Source organism: Heterodontus francisci, chromosome 21, assembly GCF_036365525.1.
Source record: "Heterodontus francisci isolate sHetFra1 chromosome 21, sHetFra1.hap1, whole genome shotgun sequence".
In the NCBI taxonomy this organism is placed as follows: Eukaryota; Metazoa; Chordata; class Chondrichthyes; order Heterodontiformes; family Heterodontidae; genus Heterodontus; species Heterodontus francisci.
Window position 1 is genome coordinate 20,357,012 of NC_090391.1, and position 23,110 is coordinate 20,380,121.

Sequence of the window (23,110 nt, forward strand, 5' to 3'; positions counted from 1 at the left end):
TCATCTACCGATTAGGCACACTACAGCCTGCCGTTCTGAACATTGAGTTCAATAATTTCAGAGCATGACAGCCCCCCACTTTACTTTCATTTTTAGTCATTTTTAGTTATTTTTTCATCCTTTTTTTTGCATTCCTTTTTACATTTTTTACAATCTTTTTGGCATTTATTTCATTTCATCTTAGTTTGTTCAGTTTGCTTACCCACTGTTTTTTTCAGGTTGTTCTTCTTCAGGTTTGCACTTGCTGATGTTCAATATTCAGTACATTCACACCTAATCTGCACTAATGCTTTGTCTTTCAACACACCATTAACATATTGTTTGCCTTTGCTCCGTGACCTTTTGGTCAGCTATGTGGCCTGGTCCAATCTGCACCTTCTCCTTTGTTATCTCTTGCCCAACCCCCACCTCACTTGTTTATAATCTGTGACTTTTCTAATATTTGTCAGTACCGAAGAAGGGTCACTGACCCGAAACGTTAACTCTGCTTCTCTTTCCACAGATGCTGCCAGACCTGCGGAGTGAATCCGGCATTTCTTGTTTTTGTTTCAGATTTCCAGCATCCGCAGTATTTTGCTTTTATTCCCGTATTCCTATCACATCCAATCCTGTCCCTATATATTTCCCTACCACCTACCTATACTAGGGGCAACTTATGATGGCCAATTAACCTATCAACCTGCAAGTCTTTGGCATGTGGGAGGAAATCGGAGCACCCGGAGGAAACCCACGCAGACACAGGGAGAACTTGCAAACTCCGCACAGGCAGTACCCAGAATCGAACCCGGGTCCCTGGAGCTGTGAGGCTGCGGTGCTAACCACAGCGCCGATGTGCCCACCCCCCACTAGTGTGTGCCTGTGTTACTGGGTATCAGTGTATGTCTCTGTTACTTGGTGTCAGTGGATATCTGTGTTACTTGGTGTAAGTGTGTGTCTTTGTCACTGGGTGTCAGTGAGTGTCTGTGTTAATCGGTGTCAGTGTATGTCTTTGCTGCTGGGTGTCACTGTATGTCTCTGTTACTTGCTGTAAGTGTGTGTCTGTGTTACTGGGTATCAGTGTCTGTCTTTGTTACTTGGTGTAAGTGTGTGTCTGTGTTACTGGGTATCAGTGTATGTCTTTGTTACTTGGTGTCAGTGGATGTCTGTGTTACTTGGTGTAAGTGTGTGTCTTTGTTACTGGGTGTCAGTGAGTGTCTGTGTTACTGGGTGTCAGTGTATGTCTTTGTTACTGGGCGTCAGTGTATGTCTTTGTTACTTGCTGTAAGTGTGTGTCTGTGTTACTGGGTATCAGTGTCTGTCTTTGTTAATTGGTGTAAGTGTGTGTCTGTGTTACTGGGTATCAGTGTATGTCTTTGTTACTTCGTGTCAGTGTATGTCTGTGTTACTTGGTGTAAGTGTGTGTATGTGTTACTGGGTGTCAGTATGTGTCTGTGTTACTTGGTGCAAGTGTGTGTCTTTGTTACTTGGTGTCCGTGTGTGTCTGTGTTACTGGGTGTCAGTGTATGTCTTTGTTAATGGGTGTCAGTGCATGTCTTTGTTACTTGGTGTATTTGTGTGTCTGTGTTACTGGGTATCAGTGTCTGTCTTTGTTACTTGGTGTCAGTGTATGTCTGTGTTACTTGGTGTAAGTGTGTGTCTTTGTTGGTGCAAGTGTATGTCTTTGTTACTTGGTGTCAGTGTATGTCTTTGTTATTTGGTGTCAGTGTGTGTCTGTGTGACTGGGCATCAGTGGATGTCTTTTTGACTTGGTGTCAGTGTATGTCTTTGTGACTTGGTGACAGTGTATGTCTTTTTTACTGGGTGTCAGTGTGTGTCTGTGTTACTTGGTGTTAGTGTATGTCTTGGTTACTGTGTATCATTGTTTCCTTGTGTTACTGGGTGTCAGTGTGTGTTTGTTTGTGTTACTGGGTGTCAGTGTGTGTCTGTGACACTCGGTGTCAGTATTTAGTTTAGTTCGAGAAGCAGCACTTAAACAGGCCCTTCGGCCCACCGAGTCTGTGCCGACCATCAACAACCCATTTATACTAATCCTACACTAATCCCGTATTCCTATCACATCCCCACCTATCCCTATATATTTCCCTACCACCTACCTATACTCGAGGCAATTTATGATGGCCAATTAACCTATCAACCTGCAAGTCTTTGGCATGTGGGAGGAAACCGGAGCAACCGGAGGAAACCCACGGAGACACAGGGAGAACTTGCAAACTCCGCACAGGCAGTACCCAGAATCGTTCCATGTTCCATGGAGCTGTGAGGCTGCGGTGCTAACCACTGCGAAAATGTGCCCCCCCCACCCATCCTCCAGTGTGTGCCTGTGTTACTGGGTATCAGTGCATGTCTTTATTACTTGTGTCAGTGTATGTCTGTGTTACTAGGTGTCAGTGTGTTTGTTTGTGTTACTGGGTGTCAGTGTGTGTCTGTGTTACTTGGTGTAAGTTTGTGTCTTTGTTACTTGGTGTCAGTGCATGTCTTTGTTACTTGGTGTGAGTGTGTGTCTGTGTTACTGGGTGTCTGTGTATGTCTTTGTGACTTGGTGTCAGTGTATGTCTTTGTTACTGGGTGTCAGTGTGTGTCTTTCTGACTTGGTGTCAGTGTATGTCTTTGTTACTTGGTGTAAGTGTGTGTCTGTGTTACTGGGAATCAGTGTATGTCTTTGTTACTTGGTGTCAGTGTATGTCAAAATACTTGGTGTAAGTGTATTTCTTTGTTACTTGGTGTAATTGTCTGTCTTTGTTACTTGGTGTCAGTGTATGTCTTTGTTACTTGGAGTCAGTGTGTGTCTGTGTTACTGGGTATCAGTGTATGTCTTTGTGACTTGGTATCAGTGTATGTCTTTGTGACTTGGTGTCAGTGTATGTCTTTTTTACTGGGTGTCAGTGTGTGTCTGTGTTACTTGGTGTCAGTGTATGTCATTGTTACTGTGCATCAGTGTTTCTCTGTGTTACTGGGTGTCAGTGTGTGTTTGTTTGTGTTACTGGGTATCAGTGTATGTCTTTGTGACTTGGTATCAGCGTATGTCTTTGTTACTGGGTGTCAGTGTGTGTCTGTGTTACTGGGTGTCATTGTATCAGTGTTTCTCTGTGTGACTGGGTGTCAGTGTTTGTTTGTTTGTGTTACTGGGTGTCAGTGACACTAGGTGTCAGTATTTAGTTTAGTTTAGAGATACAGCACTTAAACAGGCCCTTCGGCCCACCGAGTCTGTGCCGACCATCAACCACCAATTTATACTAATCCTCCACTAATCCCGTATTCCTATCACATCCCCACCTGTCCCTATATATTTCCCTACCACCGACCTATACTAGGGGCAATTTATAATGGCCAATTAACCTATCAACCTGCAAGTCTTTGGCATGTGGGAGGAACACGGAGCACCCGGAGGAAACCCACGCAGACACAGGGAGAACTTGCAAACTCCGCACAGGCTGTACCCAGAATCGAGCCCGGGTCCCTGGAGCTGTGAGGCTGCTAACCACTGTGCCAATGTGCCGCCCAGTGTGTATCTGTGTTACTGGGTATCAGTGTATGTCTTTGTTACTTGGTGTCAGTGTATGTCTGTGTTACTTGGTGTAAGTGTGTGTCTTTGTTTCTTGATATCAGTGTATGTCTTTGTTACTTGGTGTAAGTGTGTGTCTGTGTTACTGGGTAACAGTGTATGTCTTTGTTACTTGCTGTCAGTGTATGTTTGTGTTACTTGGTGCAAGTGTGTGTCTTTGTTACTTGGTGTAATTGTATGTCTTTGCTACTTGGTGTCATTGTATATCTTTGTTACTGGGTGTCAGTGTCTGTCTTCGTTACTTGGTGTCAGTGTTGTCTTTGTTACTGTGTGTCAGTGTCTGTCTTTGTGACTTGGTGTCAGTGTATGCCTTTGTTACTTGGTTCCAGTGTATGTCTTTGTTACTTGGTGTAAGTGTGTGTCTGAGTTACTGGGTATCAGTGTATATCTTTGTTACTTGGTGTAAGTGTGTGTCTGTGTTACTGGGTATCAGTGAATGTCTTTGCTACATGGTGACAGTGTATGTCTGTGTTACTTGGTGTAAGTGTGTGTCTTTGTTCCTTGGTGTAATTGTATGTCTTTGTTACTTGGTGTCAGTCTATGTCTGTGTTACTTGGTGCAAGTGTATGTCTTTGTTACTTGGTGTCAGTGTATGTCTTTGTTACTTGGTGTAAGTGTGTGTCTGTGTTACTTGGTGTCATTGTATGTCTTTGTTACTTGGTGTAAGTGTATGTCTTTGTTACTTGGTGTCAGTGTATGTCAAAATACTTGGTGTAAGTGTATGTCTTTGTTACTTGGTGTAATTGTCTGTCTTTGTTACTTGGTGTCAGTGCATGTCTTTGTTACTTGGAGTCAGTGTGTGTCTGTGTTACTGGGTATCAGTGTATGTCTTTGTTACTTGGTATCAGTGTATGTCTTTGTGACTTGGTGTCAGTGTATGTCTTTTTTACTGGGTGTCAGTGTGTGTCTGTGTTCCTTGGTGTCAGTGTATGTCATTGTTACTGTGCATCAGTGTTTCTCTGTGTTACTGGGTGTCAGTGTGTGTTTGTTTGTGTTACTGGGTATCAGTGTATGTCTTTGTGACTTGGTATCAGCGTATGTCTTTGTTACTGGGTGTCAGTGTGTGTCTGTGTTACTGGGTGTCATTGTATCAGTGTTTCTCTGTGTGACTGGGTGTCAGTGTGTGTTTGTTTGTGTCACTGGGTGTCAGTGACACTAGGTGTCAGTATTTAGTTTAGTTTAGAGATACAGCACTTAAACAGGCCCTTCGGCCCACCGAGTCTGTGCCGACCATCAACCACCAATTTATACTGATCCTCCACTCAACCCGTATTCCTATCACATCCCCACCTGTCCCTATATATTTCCCTACCACCTACCTATACTAGGGGCAATTTATAATGGCCAATTAACCTATCAATCTGCAAGTCTCTGGCATGTGGGAGGAACCCGGAGCACCCGGAGGAAACCCACGCAGACACAGGGAGAACTTGCAAACTCCGCACAGGCTGTACCCAGAATCGAGCCCGGGTCCCTGGAGCTGTGAGGCTGCTAACCACTGTGCCAATGTGCCGCCCAGTGTGTATCTGTGTTACTGGGTATCAGTGTATGTCTTTGTTACTTGGTGTCAGTGTATGTCTGTGTTACTTGGTGTAAGTGTGTGTCTTTGTTTCTTGATATCAGTGTATGTCTTTGTTACTTGGTGTAAGTGTGTGTCTGTGTTACTGGGTAACAGTGTATGTCTTTGTTACTTGCTGTCAGTGTATGTTTGTGTTACTTGGTGCAAGTGTGTGTCTTTGTTACTTGGTGTAATTGTATGTCTTTGTGACTTGGTGTCATTGTACATCTTTGTTACTGGGTGTCAGTGTCTGTCTTCGTTACTTGGTGTCAGTGTTGTCTTTGTTACTGTGTGTCAGTGTCTGTCTTTGTGACTTGGTGTCAGTGTATGCCTTTGTTACTTGGTGTAAGTGTGTGTCTTTGTTACTTGGTGTAAGTGTGTGTCAGTGTTACTGGGTATCAGTGTATGTCTTTGTGACTTGGTGTAAGTGTGTGTCTGTGTTACTGGGTATCAGTGCATGTCTTTGTTACTTGGTGTCAGTGTATGTCTGTGTTACTTGGTGTCATTTTATGTCAAAATACTTGGTGTAAGTGCATGTCTGTGTTACTTGGTGTAAGTGTGTGTCTGTGTTACTGGGTATCAGTGTATGTCTTTGTTACTTGGTGTAAGTGTGTGTCTATGTTACTGGGTATCAGTGTATGTCTTTGTTACTTGGTGTCAGTTTATGTCAAAATACTTGGTGTAAGTGCATGTCTGTGTTACTTGGTGTCAGTTTATGTCAAAATACTTGGTGTAAGTGCATGTCTGTGTTACTTGGTGTAAGTGTGTGTCTTTGTTACTTGGTGTAAGTGTATGCCTTTGTTACTTGGTGTCAGTGTATGTCTATTTTAATGGGTGTCAGTGTGTGTCTGTGTTACTTGGTGTCAGTGTATGTCTTTGTTACTGTGTATCAGTGTTTCTCTGTGCTACTGGGTGTCAGTGTGTGTTTGTTTGTGTTACTGGGTGTCAGAGTGTGTCTGTGATACTTGGTGTAAGTGCGTGTCTTTGTTACTTGGTGTCCGTGTGTGTCTGTGTTATTGGGTAGCAGTGTCTGTCTTTGTTACTTGGTGTCCGTGTGTGTCTGTGTTACTGGGCAGCAGTGTCTGTCTTTGTTACTTGGTGTCAGTGTGTTTGTTTGTGTTACTGGGTGTCAGTGGGTGTCTGTCTTACATGGTGTAAGTTTGTGTCTTTGTTACTGGGCATCAGTGTATGCCTTTTTGACTTGGTTTCAGTGGGTATCTGTGTTACTTGGTGTCAGTGTATGTCTATTTTAATGGGTGTCAGTGTTTCTCTGTGTTACTGGGTGTCAGTGTGTGTTTGTTTGTGTTACTTCGTGTCAGTGTGTGTCAGTGTTACTTGGTGTAAGTGTGTGTCTTTGTTACTTGGTGTCCCTGTGTGTCTGTGTTACTGGGTAGCAGTGTCTGTCTTTGTTACTTGGTGTCCGTGTGTGTCTGTGTTACTGGGTAGCAGTGCCTGTCTTTGTTACTTGGTGTCAGTGTATGTCTGTGTTACTGGGTATCAGTGTATGTCTTTGTTACTTGGTGTAAGTGTATGTCTTTGTTACTTGGTGTAATTGTCTGTCTTTGTTACTTGGTGTCAGTGTATGTCTGTGTTGCTTGGTGTAAGTGTGCATGTTTGTTGGTGTAAGTGTATGTCTTTGTTACTTGGTGTCAGTGTATGTCTTTGTTACTTGGTGTCAGTGTGTGTCTGTGTTACTGGGCATCAGTGTATGTCTTTTTGACTTGGTGTCAGTGTATGTCTTTGTGACTTGGTGTCAGTGTATGTCTTTTTTACTGGGTGTCAATGTGTGTCTGTGTTACTTGGTGTCAGTGTATGTCTTTGTTACTGTGTATCAGTGTTTCTCTGTGTTTCTGGGTGTCAGTGTGTGTTTGTTTGTGTTACTGGGTGTCAGTGTGTGTCTGTGACACTAGGTGTCAGTATTTAGTTTAGTTCGAGAAGCAGCACTTAAACAGGCCCTTCGGCCCACCGAGTCTGTGCCGACCATCAACAACCCATTTATACTAATCCTACACTAATCCCGTATTCCTATCACATCCCCATCTATCCCTATATATTTCCCAACCACCTACCTATACTACGGGCAATTTATGATGGCCAATTAACCTATCAACCTGCAAGTCTTTGGCATGTGGGAGGAAACCGGAGCAATCGGAGGAAACCCACGCAGACACAGGGAGAACTTGCAAACTCCGCACAGACAGTCCCCAGAATCGTTCCATGTTCCATGGAGCTGTGAGGCTGCGGTGCTAAGCAGTGCGCCAATGTGCCCCTCCCCCACCCCACCACCCACCCCCCCAGTGTGTGCCTTTGTTACTGGGTATCAGTGTCTGTCTTTGTTACTTGGTGTCAGTGTATGTCTTTGTTACTTGGTGTAAGTGTGTGTCTGTGTTTCTGGGTGTCTGTGTATGTCTTTGTGACTTGGTGTCAGTGTATGTTATTGTTACTGTGTATCAGTGTTTCTCTGTGTTACTGGGTGTCAGTGTGTGTTTGTTTGTGTTACTGGGTATCAGTGTATGTCTTTGTGACTTGGTATCAGTGTACGTCTTTGTTACTGGGTGTCAGTGTGTGTCTGTGTTACTTGGTGTCAGTGTATCAGTGTTTCTCTGTGTGACTGGGTGTCAGTGTGTGCTTGTTTGTGTTACTGGGTGTCAGTGACACTAGGTGTCAGTATTTAGTTTAGTTCTGAGATACAGCACTTAAACAGGCCCTTCCGCCCACCTAGTCTGTGCCGACCATCAACCACCCATTTATACTGATACTACACTAATCCCGTATTCCTATCACATCCCCACCAGCCCCTATATATTTCCCTACCACCTACCTATACTAGGGGCAATTTATAATGGCCAATTAACCTATCAACCTGCAAGTCTTTGGCATGTGGGAGGAACCCGGAGCACCCGGAGGAAACCCACGCAGACACAGGGAGAACTTGCAAACTCCGCACAGGCTGTAACCAGAATCGAACCCGGGTCCCTGGAGCTGTGAGGCTGCTAACCACTGTGCCAATGTGCCGCCCAGTGTGTATCTGTGTTACTGGGTATCAGTGTATGTCTTTGTTACTTGGTGTCAGTGTATGTCTGTGTTACTTGGTGTAAGTGTGTGTCTTTGTTTCTTGGTGTCAGTGTATGTCTTTGTTACTTGGTGTAAGTGTGTGTCTGTGTTGCTGGGTAACAGTGTATGTCTTTGTTACTTGCTGTCAGTGTATGTTTGTGTTACTTGGTGCAAGTGTGTGTCTTTGTTACTTGGTGTAATTGTATGTCTTTGTTACTTGGTGACATTGTATGTCTTTGTTACTAGGTGTCAGTGTCCGTCTTTGTTACTTGGTGTCAGTGTTTATCTTTGTTACTGTGTGTCAGTGTCTGTCTTTGTGTCTTGGTGTCAGTGTAAGCCTTTGTTACTTGGTTTCAGTGTATGTCTCTGTTACTTTGTGCAAGTGTGTGTCTGTGTTACTGGGTATCAGTGTATATCTTTCTTACTTGGTGCAAGTGTGTGTCTGTGTTACTGGGTATCAGTGAATGTCTTTGCTACATGGTGACAGTGTATGTCTTTTTTACTGGGTGTCAGTGTGTGTCTGTGTTACTTGGTGTCAGTGTATATCTTTGTTACTGTGTATCAGTGTTTCTCTGTGTTACTGGGTGTCAGTGTGTGTTTGTTTGTATTACTGGGTGTCAGTGTGTGTCTGTGACACTAGGTGTCAGTATTTAGCTTAGTTCGAGAAGCAGCACTTAAACAGGCACTTCGGCCCACCGAGTCTGTGCCGACCATCAACAACCCATTTATACTAATCCTACACTAATCCCGTATTCCTATCACTTCCCCACCTATCCCTATATATTTCCCTACCACCTACCTATACTAGGGGCAATTTATGATGGCCAATTAACCTATCAACCTGCAAGTCTTTGGCATGTGGGAGGAAACCGGAGCAGCCGGTGTAAACCCACGCAGACACATGGAGAACCTACAAACTCCGCACAGGCAGTACCCAGAATCGTTCCATGTTCCTTGGAGCTGTGAGTCTGCGGGATAACCACTGCGCCAATGTGCCACCTCACCCCCCCACACCCCCACCCCCCCCCCCCCAGTGTGTGCCTGTGTTACTGGGTATCAGTGTATGTCTTTGTTACTTGGTGTCAGTGTATGTCTTTGTTACTTGGTGTAAGTGTGTGTCTGTGTTACTGGGTGTCTGTGTATGTCTTTGTGACTTGGTGTCAGTGTATGTCTTTGTTACTGGGTGTCAGCGTGTGTCTTTGTGACTTGGTGTCAGTGTATGTCAAAATACTTGGTGTAAGTGTATGTCTTTGTTACTTGGTGTAATTGTCTGTCTTTGTTACTTGGTGTCAGTGTATGTCTTTGTCACTTGGAGTCAGTGTGTGTCTGTGTTACTGGGTATCAGTGTATGTCTTTGTGACTTGGTATCAGTGTATGTCTTTGTGACTTGGTGTCAGTGTATGTCTTTTTTAGTGGGTGTCAGTGTGTGTATGTGTTACTTGGTGTCAGTGTATGTCATTGTTACTGTGTATCAGTGTTTCTCTGTGTTACTGGGTGTCAGTGTGTGTTTGTTTGTGTTACTGGGTATCAGTGTATGTCTTTGTGACTTGGTATCAGTGTATGTCTTTGCTACTGGGTGTCAGTGTGTGTCTGTGTTACTTGGCGTCAGTGTATCAGTGTTTCTCTGTGTGACTGGGTGTCAGTGTGTGTTTGTTTGTGTTACTGGGTGTCAGTGACAGAAGGTGTCAGTATTTAGTTTAGTTTAGAGATACAGCACTTAAACAGGCCCTTCGGCCCACCGAGTCTGTGCCGACCATCAACCACACATTTATACTTATCCTACACTAATCCCGTATTCCTATCACATCCCCACCTGTCCCTATATACTTCCCGACCACCTACCTATACTAGGGGCAATTTATAATGGCCAATTAACCTATCAACCTGCAAGTCTTTGGCATGTGCGAGGAACCCGGAGCACCCGGAGGAAACCCACGCAGACACAGGGAGAACTTGCAAACTCCGCACAGGCTGTACCCAGAATCGAGCCCGGGTCCCTGGAGCTGTGAGGCTGCTAACCACTGTGCCAATGTGCCGCCCAGTGTGTATCTGTGTTACTGGGTATCAGTGTATGTCTTTGTTACTTGGTGTCAGTGTATGTCTGTGTTATTTGGTGTAAGTGTGTGTCTTTGTTACTTGGTATCAGTGTATGTCTTTGTTACTTGGTGCAAGTGTGTGTCTGTGTTACTGGGTAACAGTGTATGCCTTTGTTACCTGGTTTCAGTGTATGTCTTTGTTACTTGGTGTAAGTGTGTGTCTGTGTTACTGGGTATCAGTGTACATCTTTGTTACTTGGTGTAAGTGTGTGTCTGTGTTACTGGGTATCAGTGAATGTCTTTGCTACATTGTGACAGTGTATGTCTGTGTTACTTGGTGTAAGTGTGTCTCTTTGTTCCTTGTTGTAATTGTATGTCTTTGTTACTTGGTGTCAGTGTATGTCTGTGTTACTTGGTGTAAGTGTATGTCTTTGTTACTTGGTGTCAGTGTATGTCTTTGTTACTTGGTGTAAGTGTGTGTCTGTGTTTCTTGGTGTAAGTGTGTGTCTGTGTTCCTGGGTATCAGTGTATGTCTTTGTGACTTGGTGTAAGTGTGTGTCTGTGCTATTGGGTATCAGTGCATGTCTTTGTTACTTGGTGTCAGTGTATGTCTGTGCTACTTGGTGTCAGTTTATGTCAAAATACTTGGTGTAAGTGCATGTCTGTGTTACTTGGTGTAAGTGTGTGTCTGTGTTACTGGGTATCAGTGTATGTCTTTGTTACTTGGTGTAAGTGTGTGTCTATGTTACTGGGTATCAGTGTATGTCTTTGTTACTTGGTGTCAGTTTATGTCAAAATACTTTTTGTAAGTGCATGTCTGTGTTACTTGGTGTAAGTGTGTGTCTTTGTTACTTGGTGTAAGTGTATGTCTTTGTTACTTGGTGTCAGTGTATGTCTATTTTAATGGCTGTCAGTGTGTGTCTGTGTTACTTGGTGTCAGTGTATGTCTTTGTTACTGTGTATCAGTGTTTCTCTGTGTTACTGGGTGTCAGTGTGTGTTTGTTTGTGTTACTGGGTGTCAGTGTGTGTCTGTGCTACTTGGTGTAAGTGTGTGTCTTTGTTACTTGGTGTCCGTGTGTGTCTGTGTTACTGGGCAGCAGTGTCTGTCTTTGTTACTTGGTGTCAGTGTGTTTGCTTATGTTTCTGGGTGTCAGTGTGTGTCTGTGTTACTTGGTGTAAGTTTGTGTCTTTGTTACTGGGCATCAGTGTATGTCTTTTTGACTTGGTGTCAGTGTATGTCTTTGTGACTTGGTATCAGTGTATGTTCATTTTAATGGGTATCAGTGGGTGTCTGTTACTTGGTGTCAGTGTATGTCTTTGTTACTGTGTATCAGTGTTTCTCTGTGTTACTGGATGTCAGTGTGTGTTTGTTTGTGTTACTGGGTGTCAGTGTGTGTCTGTGCTACTTGATGTAAGTGTATGCCTTTGTGACTTGGTGTAATTGTCTGTCTTTGTTACTTGGTGCAAGTGTTTGCCTTTGTTACTTGGTGTCAGTGTATGTCTTTGTTACTTGGAGTAAGTGTATGTCTTTGTTACTTGGTTTAATTGTCTGTCTTTGTTACTTGCTGTCAGTGTATGTCTGTGTTACTTGGTGTAAGTGTGTGTCTTTGTTGGTGGAAGTGTATGTCTTTGTTACTTGGTGTCAGTGTGTGTCTGTGTTACTGGGCATCAGTGTATGTCTATTTGACTTGGTGTCAGTGTATGTCTTTGTGACTTGGTGTCAGTGTATGTCTTTTTTACTGGGTTTCAGTGTGTGTCTGTGTACTTGGTGTCAGTGTATGTCTTTGTTACTGTGTATCAGTGTTTCTCTGTGTTACTGGGTGTCAGTGTGTTTTTGTTTGTGTTACTGGGTGTCAGTGTGTGTCTGTGACACTAGCTGTCAGTATTTAGTTTACTTCGAGAAGCAACACTGAAACAGGCCCTTCGGCCCACCGAGCCTGTGTCGACCATCAACAACCCATTTATACTAATCCTACACTAATCCCGTACTCCTATCACATCCCCACCTATCCCTATATATTTCCCTACCACCTACCTATACTAGGGGCAATTTATGATGGCCAATTAACCTATCAACCTGCAAGTCTTTGGCATGGGGGAGGAAAACGGAGCAACCGGAGGAAACCCACGCAGACACAAGGAGAACTTGCAAACTCCGCACAGGCAGTACCCAGAATCGTTCCCTGTTCCATGGAGCTGTGAGGCTGCGGTGCTAACCACTGCGCCAATGTGCCCCCCCCCCCCCCCAGTGTGTGCCTGAGTTACTGGGTATCAGTGCATGTCTTTATTACTTGGTGTCAGTGTATGTCTGTGTTACTTGGTGACAGTGTGTTTGTTTGTGTTACTGGGTGTCAGTGTGTGTCTGTGTTACTTGGTGTAAGTTTGTGTCTTTGTTACTTGGTGTCACTGTATGTCTTTGTTACTTAGTGTAAGTGTGTGTCTGTGTTACTGGGTGTCTGTGTATGGCTTTGTGACTTGGTGTCAGTGTATGTCTTTGTTACTGGGTGTCAGTGCGTGTCTTTGTGACTTGGTGTCAGTGTATGTCTTTGTTATTAGGTGTAAGTGTGCGTCTGTGTTACTGGGTATCAGTGTATGTCTTTGTGACTTGGTATCAGTGTATGTCTTTGTGACTTGGTGTCAGTGTATGTCTTTTTTACTGGGTGTCAGTGTGTGTCTGTGTTACTTGGTGTCAGTGTATGTCTTTGTTCCTGTATATAAGTGTTTCACTGTGCTACTGGGTGTCAGTGTGTGTTTGTTTGTGTTACTGGGTATCAGTGTATGTCCTTGTGACTTAGTATCAGTGTATGTCTTTGTTACTGGGTGTCAGTGTGTGTCTGTGTTACTTGGTGTCAGTGTATCAGTGTTTCTCTGTGTGACTGGGTGTCAGTGTGTGTTTGTTTGTGTTACTGGGTGTCAGTGACACTAGGTGACAGTATTTAGTTTAGTTTAGAGATACAGCACTTAAACAGGCCCTTCGGCCCACCGAGTCTGTGCCGACCATCAACCACCCATTTATACTAATCCTACACTAATCCCGTATTCCTATCACATCCCCACGTATCCCTATATATTTCCCTACCACCTACCTATACGAGGGGCAATTTATGATGGCCAATTGACCTATCAAGCTGCAAGTCTTTGGCATGTGGGAGGAAACCGGAGCACCCGGAGGAAACCCACGCAGACACAGGGAGAACTTACAACCTCCGCACAGGCAGTACCCAGAATCGAATCCGGGTCCCTGGAGCTGTGAGGCTGCGGTGCCAACCACTGCGCCAATGTGCCCCCCCCCCATTGTGTGCCTGTGTTACTGGGTATCAGTGTATGTCTTTGTAACTTGGTGTCAGTGGATGACAAAATACTTGGTGTATGTGTATGTCTTTGTTACTTGGTGTAATTGTCTGTCTTTGTTACTTGGTGTCAGTGTATGTCTGTGTTACTTGGTGTAAGTGTGTGTCTTTGTTACTAGGTGTCAGTGTGTGTCTGTGTTTCTTGGGGTAAGTGTGTGTCTTTGTTACTTGGTGTCCGTGTGTGTCTGTGTTACTGGGTGTCAGTGTATGTCTTTGTTACTGGGTGTCAGTGTATGTCTTTGTTACTTGGTGGAAATGTGTGTCTGCTTTACTGGGTGTCAGTGTTTGACTGTGTTACTTGGTGTAAGTGTGTGTCTGTGTTACTGGGTATCAGCTTATGTCTTTGTGACTTGGTGTCAGTGTATGTCTTTGTTACTTGGTGTAAGTGTGTGTCTGTGTTACTGGGTATCAGTGTATGTCTTTGTTACTTGGTGTCAGTGTATGTCAAAATACTTGATGTAAGTGTATGTCTTTGTGACTTGGTGTAATTGTCTGTCTTTGTTACTTGGTGCAAGTGTGTGTCTTTGTTACTTGGTGTCAGTGTATGTCTTTGTTACTTGGAGTAAGTGTATGTCTTTGTTACTTGGTTTAATTGTCTGTCTTAGTTACTTGGTGTCAGTGAATGTCTGTGTTACTTGGTATAAGTGTGTGTCTTTGTTGGTGTAAGTGTATGTCTTTGTGACTTGGTGTCAGTGTATGTCTTTTTTACTGGGTGTCAGTGTGTGTCTGTGTTACTTGGTGTCAGTGTATGTCTTTGTTACTGTTTATCAGTGTTTCTCTGTGCTACTGGGTGTCAGTGTGTGTTTGTTTGTGTTACTGGGTATCAGTGTATGTCCTTGTGACTTGGTATCAGTGTATGTCTTTGTTACTGGGTGTCAGTGTGTGTCTGTGTTACTTGGTGTCATTGTATCAGTGTTTCTCTGTGTGACTGGGTGTCAGTGTGTGTTTGTTTGTGTTACTGGGTGTCAGTGACACTAGGTGACAGTATTTAGTTTAGTTTAGAGATACAGCACTTAAACAGGCCCTTCGGCCCACCGAGTCTGTGCCGACCATCAACCACCCATTTATACTCATCCTACACTAATCCCGTATTCCTATCACAACCCCACCTATCCCTATATATTTCCCTACCGCCTACCTATACGAGGGGCAATTTATGATGGCCAATTAACCTATCAACCTGCAAGTCTTTGGCATGTGGGAGGAAACCGGAGCACCCGGAGGAAACCCACGCAGACACAGGGAGAACTTACAACCTCCGCACAGGCAGTACCCAGAATCGAATCCGGGTCCCTGGAGCTGTGAGGCTGCGGCGCCAACCACTGCGCCAATGTGCCCCCCCATTGTGTGCCTGTGTTACTGGGTATCAGTGTATGTCTTTGTAACTTGGTGTCAGTGGATGACAAAATAATTGGTGTATGTGTATGTCTTTGTTACTTGGTGTAATTGTCTGTCTTTGTTACTTGGTGTCAGTGTATGTCTGTGTTACTTGGTGTAAGTGTGTGTCTTTGTTACTTGGGGTAAGTGTGTGTCTTTGTTACTTGGTGTCCGTGTGTGTCTGTGTTACTGGGTATCAGTGTATGTCTTTGTTACTGGGTGTCAGTGTATGTCTTTGTTACTTGGTGGAAATGTGTGTCTGCGTTACTGGGTGTCAGTGTTTGACTGTGTTACTTGGTGTAAGTGTGTGTCTGTGTTACTGGGTATCAGTTTATGTCTTTGTGACTTGGTGTCAGTGTATGTCTTTGTTACTTGGTGTAAGTGTGTGTCTGTGTTACTGGGTATCAGTGTATGTCTTTGTTACTTGGTGTCAGTGTATGTCAAAATACTTGATGTAAGTGTATGTCTTTGTGACTTGGTGTAATTGTCTGTCTTTGTTACTTGCTGCAAGTGTGTGTCTTTGTTACTTGGTGTCAGTGTATGTCTTTGTTACTTGGAGTAAGTGTATGTCTTTGTTACTTGGTTTAATTGTCTGTCTTTGTTACTTGGTGTCCGTGTATGTCTGTGTTACTTGGTGTAAGTGTGTTTCTTTGTTGGTGTAAGTGTATGTCTTTGTTACTTGGTGTCAGTGTGTGTCTGTGTTACTGGGCATCAGTGTATGTCTTTTTGACTTGGTGTCAGTGCATGTCTTTGTGACTTGGTGTCAGTGTATGTCTTTTTTACTGGTTTCAGTGTGTGTCTGTGTACTTGGTGTCAGTGTATGTCTTTGTTACTGTGTATCAGTGTTTCTCTGTGTTACTGGGTGTCAGTGTCTTTTTGTTTGTGTTACTGGGTGTCAGTGTGTGTCTGTGACACTAGGTGTCAGTGTTTGTCTTTGTTACTTGGTGTAATTGTCTGTCTTTGTTACTTGGTGTCAGTGTATGTCTGTGTTACTTGGTGTAAGTGTGCGTCTTTGTTACTAGGTGTCAGTGTGTGTCTGCGTTACTTGGGGTAAGTGTGTGTCTTTGTTACTTGGTGTCCGTGTGTGTCTGTGTTACTGGGTGTCAGTGTATGTCTTTGTTACTGGGTGTCAGTGTATGTCTTTGTTACTTGGTGGAAATGTGTGTCTGCGTTACTGGGTGTCAGTGTTTGACTGTGTTACTTGGTGTAAGTGTGTGTCTGTGTTACTGGGTATCAGTTTATGTCTTTGTGACTTGGTGTCAGTGTATGTCTTTGTTACTTGGTGTAAGTGTGTCTCTGTGTTACTGGGTATCAGTGTATGTCTTTGTTACTTGGTGTCAGTGTATGTCAAAATACTTGATGTAAGTGTATGTCTTTGTGACTTGGTGTAATTGTCTGTCTTTGTTACTTGGTGCAAGTGTGTGTCTTTGTTACTTGGTGTCAGTGTATGTCTTTGTGACTTGGAATCAGTGTACGTCTTTGTGACTTGGTGTCAGTGTATGTCTTTGTTACTGGGTGTCAGTGTGTGTCTGTGTTACTTGGTGACAGTGTATGTCTTTGTTACTGTTTATCAGTCTTTCTCTGTGTTACTGGGTGTCAGTGTGTGTTTGTTTGTGTTACTGGGTGTCAGTGTGCATCTGTGACACTAGGTGTCAGTATATAGTTTAGTTTCGAGACACAGCACTTTCACAGGCCCTTCGGCCCTCCGTGTCTGTGCCGACCATCAACCACCCATTTATACTAATCCTACACTAATCCCGTATTCCTATCACATCCCCACCTGTCCCTATAGATTTCCCTACCACCTACCTATACTAGGGCCAATTTATGATGGCCAATTATTCTATCAACCTGCAAGTCTTTGGCATGTGGTAGGAACCCGGAGCACCCGGAGGAAACCCACGCAGACACAGGGAGAACTTGCAAACTCCGCACAGGCTGTACCCAGAATCGAGCCCGGGTCCCTGGAGCTGTGAGGCTGCTAACCACTGTGCCAATGTGCCGCCCAGTGTGTATCTGTGTTACTGGGTATCAGTGTATGTCTTTGTTACTTGGTGTCAGTGTATGTCTGTGTTACTTGGTGTAAGTGTGTGTCTTTGTTTCTTAGTATCTGTGTATGTCTTTGTTACGTGGTGTAAGTGTGTGTCTGTGTTACTGGGTAACAGTGTATGTCTTTGTTACTTGGTGTCAGTGTTTGTCTTTGTTACTGTGTGTCAGTGTCTGTCTTTGTGACTTGGTGTCAGTGTATGCCTTTGTTACTTGGTTTCGGTGTATGTCTTTGTTACTTGGTGTAAGTGTGTGTCTGTGTTACTGGGTATTAGTGTATATCTTTGTTACTTGGTGTATGTGTGTGTCTGTGTTACTGGGTATCAGTGAATGTCTTTGCTACATGGTGACAGTGTATGTCTGTGTTCCTTGGTGGAAGTGTGTGTCTTTGTTCCTTGGTGTCATTGTATGTCTTTGTTACTTGGTGCCAGTGTATGTCTGTGTTACTTGGTGTAAGTGAATGTCTTTGCTACATGGTGACAGTGTATATCTGTGTTACTTGGTGTAAGTGTGTGTCTTTGTTCCTTGGTGTAATTGTATGTCTTTGTTACTTGGTGTCAGTGTATTTCTTTGTTACTTGGTGTAAGTGTGTGTCTTTGTTAATTGGTGTAATTGTATGTCTTTGTTACTTGGTGTCAGTGTATGTCTTTGTTATTTGGTGTAAGTGAATGTTTGTGTTACTTGGTGTAATTGTGTGTCTGTGTTACTCGGTAACAGTGCATGTCTTTGTTACTTTGTGTAAGTGTGTATCTGTGTTACGGGCTAAAAGTGTATGTCTTTGTTACTTGGTGTCAGTTTATGTCTGTGTTACTTGGTTTAAGTGTGTGTCTTTGTTAATTGGTGTAATTGTATGTCTTTGTTACTTGGTGTCAGTGTATGTCTGTGTTACTTGGTGTAAGTGTATGTCTTTGTTACTTGGTGTCAATGTATGTCTTTGTTACTTGGTATAAGTGTGTGTCTGTGTGACTGGGTATCAGTGTATGTCTTTGTTACTTGTTGTCAGTGTACGTCTTTGTGACTTGGTGTCAGTGTATGTCTTTGTTACTGGGTGTCACTGTACGTCTTTGTGACTTTGTGTCAGTGTATGTCTTTGTTACTGGGTGTCAGTTTATGTATTTGTTACTTGGTGGCAGTATTTGTCTGTGTTACTTGGTGTAAGTGTGTGTCGTTGTTACTTGGTGCAAGTGTGTGCCTGTGTTATTTGGTATCAGTGTCTGTTTTTGTTACATGGTGTAATTGTGTGTCTGTGTTACTGGGTAAAAGTGTATTTCTTTGTTTCTTGGTGTCAGTGTATGTCTGTGTTACTTGGTGTAAGTGTGTGTCTTTGTTACTTGGTGTAATTGTATGTCTTTGTTACCTGGTGTCATTGTATGTCTGAGTTACTTGGTGTAAGTGTATGTCTTTGTTACTTGGTGTCAGTGTATGTCTTTGTGACTTGGTGTCAATGTATGTCTTTGTTACTTGGTGTCAGTGTATATCTTTGTTACTTGGTGTAAGTGTGTGTCTGTTACTGGGTATCAGTGAATGTCTTTGCTACATGGTGACAGTGTATGTCTGTGTTACTTGGTGTAAGTGTGTGTCTTTGTTACTTGGTGTAAGTGTATGTCTTTGTTACTTGTTATCAGTGTATGTCTTTGTTACTTGGTGAAAGTGTGTGTCTGTGTGACTTGTTATCAGTGTATGTCTTTGTTACTTGGTGAAAGTGTGTGTCTTTGTGACTTGGTGTCAGTGTAAGTCTTTGATAATGGGTGTCCACTGTATGTCTTTGTTACTTGGTGTCAGTGTAGGTCTGTGTTATTTGGTGTACGTGTGTGTCTTTGTTGCTTGGTGTAATTGTATGGCTTTGTTACTTGGTGTCAGTGTATGTCTGTGTTGCTTGGTGTAAGTGTGTGTCTTTGTTACTTGGTGTAATTGTATGTCTTTGTTACTTGGTGTCAGTGTATGTCTGTGTTGCTTGGTGTAAGTGTATGTCTTTGTTACTTGATGTCAGTGTATGTCTTTGTTACTTGGTGTAAGTGTGTGTCTGTGTCACTTGGTGTAAGTGTGTGTCTGTGTTACTTGGTATCAGTGTATGTCTTTGTTACTTGGTGTCAGTGTGTGTCTGTGTGACTGGGTATCAGTGTATGTCTTTGTTACTTGGTTTCAGTGTATATCTTTGTGACTTTATGTCAGTGTAAGTCTTTGTTAATGGGTGTCACTGTATGTCTTTGTTACTTGGTGTCAGTGTAGGTCTGTGTTATTTGGTGTACGTGTGTGTCTTTGTTGCTTGGTGTAATTGTATGGCTTTGTTACTTGGTGTCAGTGCATGTCTTTGTTACTTGGTGTAAGTGAGTGTTTGTGTTACTTGGTGTAAGTGTGTGTCTGTGTTACTTGGTATCAGTGTATGTCTTTGTTACTTGGTGCAAGTGTGTGTCTGTGTTACTGGGTAACAGTGTATGTCTTTGTTACTTGGTGTCAGTGTATGTCTGTGTTGATTGGTGTAAGTGTATGTCTTTGTTACTTGATGTCAGTGTATTTCTTTGTTACTTGGTGCAAGTGTGTGTCTGTGTCACTAGGTGTAAGTGTGTGTCTGTGTTACTTGGTATCAGTGTATGTCTTTGTTACTTGGTGTAAGTGTGTGTCTGTGTGACTGGGTATCAGTGTATGTCTTTGTTACTTGGTTTCAGTGTATGTCTTTGTGACTTTGTGTCATTGTAAGTCTTTGTTAATGGGTGTCACTGTATGTCTTTGATACTTGGTGTCAGTGTAGGTCTGTGTTATTTGGTGTAAGTGTGTGTCTTTGTTGCTTGGTGTAATTGTATGTCTTTGTGTTTTGGTGTCAATGTATGTCTTTGTTACTTGGTGTCAGTGTATGTCTTTGTTACTTGGTGTAAGTGTGTGTCTGTTACTGGGTATCAGTGTATGTCTTTGTTACTTATTGTCAGTGGATGTCTTTGTGACTTGGTGTCAGTGTAAGTCTTTGTTAATGGGTGTCACTGTATGTCTTTGTTACTTGGTGTCAGTGTATGTCTGTGTTACTTGGTGTAAGTGTGTGTCTTTGTTGCTTGGTGTAATTGTATGTCTTTGTTACTTGGTGTCAGTGTATGTCATTGTTACTTTTTGTAAGTGTGTGTCTGTGTTACTGGGTATCAGTGAATGTCTTTGCTACATGGTGACAGTGTATGTCTGTGTTACTTGGTGTAAGTGTGTGTCTTTGTTACTTGGTGTAATTGTATGTCTTTGTTACTTGGTGTCAGTGTATGTCTGTGTTGCTTGGTGTAAGTGTATGTCTTTGTTACTTGATGTCAGGGTATGTCTTTGTTACTTGGTGTAAGTGTGTGTCTGTGTCACTTGGTGTAAGTGTGTGTCTGTGTTACTTGGTATCAGTGTATGTCTTTGTTACTTGGTGTAAGTGTGTGTCTGTGTGACTGGGTATCAGTGTATGTCTTTGTTACTTGGTTTCAGTGTATGTCTTTGTGACTTTATGTCAGTGTAAGTCTTTGTTAATGGGTGTCACTGTATGTCTTTGTTACTTGGTGTCAGTGTAGGTCTGTGTCATTTGGTGCAAGTGTGTGTCTTTGTTGCTTGGTGTAATTGTATGGCTTTGTTACTTGGTGTCAGTGCATGTCTTTGTTACTTGGTGTAAGTGAGTGTTTGTGTTACTTGGTGTAAGTGTGTGTCTGTGTTACTTGGTATCAGTGTATGTCTTTGTTACTTGGTGTCAGTGTATGTCTGTGTTACTTGGTGTAAGTGTGTGTCTTTGTTTCTTAGTATCTGTGTATGTCTTTGTTACGTGGTGTAAGTGTGTGTCTGTGTTACTGGGTAACAGTGTATGTCTTTGTTACTTGGTGTCAGTGTTTGTCTTTGTTACTGTGTGTCAGTGTCTGTCTTTGTGACTTGGTGTCAGTGTATGCCTTTGTTACTTGGTTTCGGTGTATGTCTTTGTTACTTGGTGTAAGTGTGTGTCTGTGTTACTGGGTATTAGTGTATATCTTTGTTACTTGGTGTATGTGTGTGTCTGTGTTACTGGGTATCAGTGAATGTCTTTGCTACATGGTGACAGTGTATGTCTGTGTTCCTTGGTGGAAGTGTGTGTCTTTGTTCCTTGGTGTCATTGTATGTCTTTGTTACTTGGTGCCAGTGTATGTCTGTGTTACTTGGTGTAAGTGAATGTCTTTGCTACATGGTGACAGTGTATATCTGTGTTACTTGGTGTAAGTGTGTGTCTTTGTTCCTTGGTGTAATTGTATGTCTTTGTTACTTGGTGTCAGTGTATTTCTTTGTTACTTGGTGTAAGTGTGTGTCTTTGTTAATTGGTGTAATTGTATGTCTTTGTTACTTGGTGTCAGTGTATGTCTTTGTTATTTGGTGTAAGTGAATGTTTGTGTTACTTGGTGTAATTGTGTGTCTGTGTTACTCGGTAACAGTGCATGTCTTTGTTACTTTGTGTAAGTGTGTATCTGTGTTACGGGCTAAAAGTGTATGTCTTTGTTACTTGGTGTCAGTTTATGTCTGTGTTACTTGGTTTAAGTGTGTGTCTTTGTTAATTGGTGTAATTGTATGTCTTTGTTACTTGGTGTCAGTGTATGTCTGTGTTACTTGGTGTAAGTGTATGTCTTTGTTACTTGGTGTCAATGTATGTCTTTGTTACTTGGTATAAGTGTGTGTCTGTGTGACTGGGTATCAGTGTATGTCTTTGTTACTTGTTGTCAGTGTACGTCTTTGTGACTTGGTGTCAGTGTATGTCTTTGTTACTGGGTGTCACTGTACGTCTTTGTGACTTTGTGTCAGTGTATGTCTTTGTTACTGGGTGTCAGTTTATGTATTTGTTACTTGGTGGCAGTATTTGTCTGTGTTACTTGGTGTAAGTGTGTGTCGTTGTTACTTGGTGCAAGTGTGTGCCTGTGTTATTTGGTATCAGTGTCTGTTTTTGTTACATGGTGTAATTGTGTGTCTGTGTTACTGGGTAAAAGTGTATTTCTTTGTTTCTTGGTGTCAGTGTATGTCTGTGTTACTTGGTGTAAGTGTGTGTCTTTGTTACTTGGTGTAATTGTATGTCTTTGTTACCTGGTGTCATTGTATGTCTGAGTTACTTGGTGTAAGTGTATGTCTTTGTTACTTGGTGTCAGTGTATGTCTTTGTGACTTGGTGTCAATGTATGTCTTTGTTACTTGGTGTCAGTGTATATCTTTGTTACTTGGTGTAAGTGTGTGTCTGTTACTGGGTATCAGTGAATGTCTTTGCTACATGGTGACAGTGTATGTCTGTGTTACTTGGTGTAAGTGTGTGTCTTTGTTACTTGGTGTAAGTGTATGTCTTTGTTACTTGTTATCAGTGTATGTCTTTGTTACTTGGTGAAAGTGTGTGTCTGTGTGACTTGTTATCAGTGTATGTCTTTGTTACTTGGTGAAAGTGTGTGTCTTTGTGACTTGGTGTCAGTGTAAGTCTTTGATAATGGGTGTCCACTGTATGTCTTTGTTACTTGGTGTCAGTGTAGGTCTGTGTTATTTGGTGTACGTGTGTGTCTTTGTTGCTTGGTGTAATTGTATGGCTTTGTTACTTGGTGTCAGTGTATGTCTGTGTTGCTTGGTGTAAGTGTGTGTCTTTGTTACTTGGTGTAATTGTATGTCTTTGTTACTTGGTGTCAGTGTATGTCTGTGTTGCTTGGTGTAAGTGTATGTCTTTGTTACTTGATGTCAGTGTATGTCTTTGTTACTTGGTGTAAGTGTGTGTCTGTGTCACTTGGTGTAAGTGTGTGTCTGTGTTACTTGGTATCAGTGTATGTCTTTGTTACTTGGTGTCAGTGTGTGTCTGTGTGACTGGGTATCAGTGTATGTCTTTGTTACTTGGTTTCAGTGTATATCTTTGTGACTTTATGTCAGTGTAAGTCTTTGTTAATGGGTGTCACTGTATGTCTTTGTTACTTGGTGTCAGTGTAGGTCTGTGTTATTTGGTGTACGTGTGTGTCTTTGTTGCTTGGTGTAATTGTATGGCTTTGTTACTTGGTGTCAGTGCATGTCTTTGTTACTTGGTGTAAGTGAGTGTTTGTGTTACTTGGTGTAAGTGTGTGTCTGTGTTACTTGGTATCAGTGTATGTCTTTGTTACTTGGTGCAAGTGTGTGTCTGTGTTACTGGGTAACAGTGTATG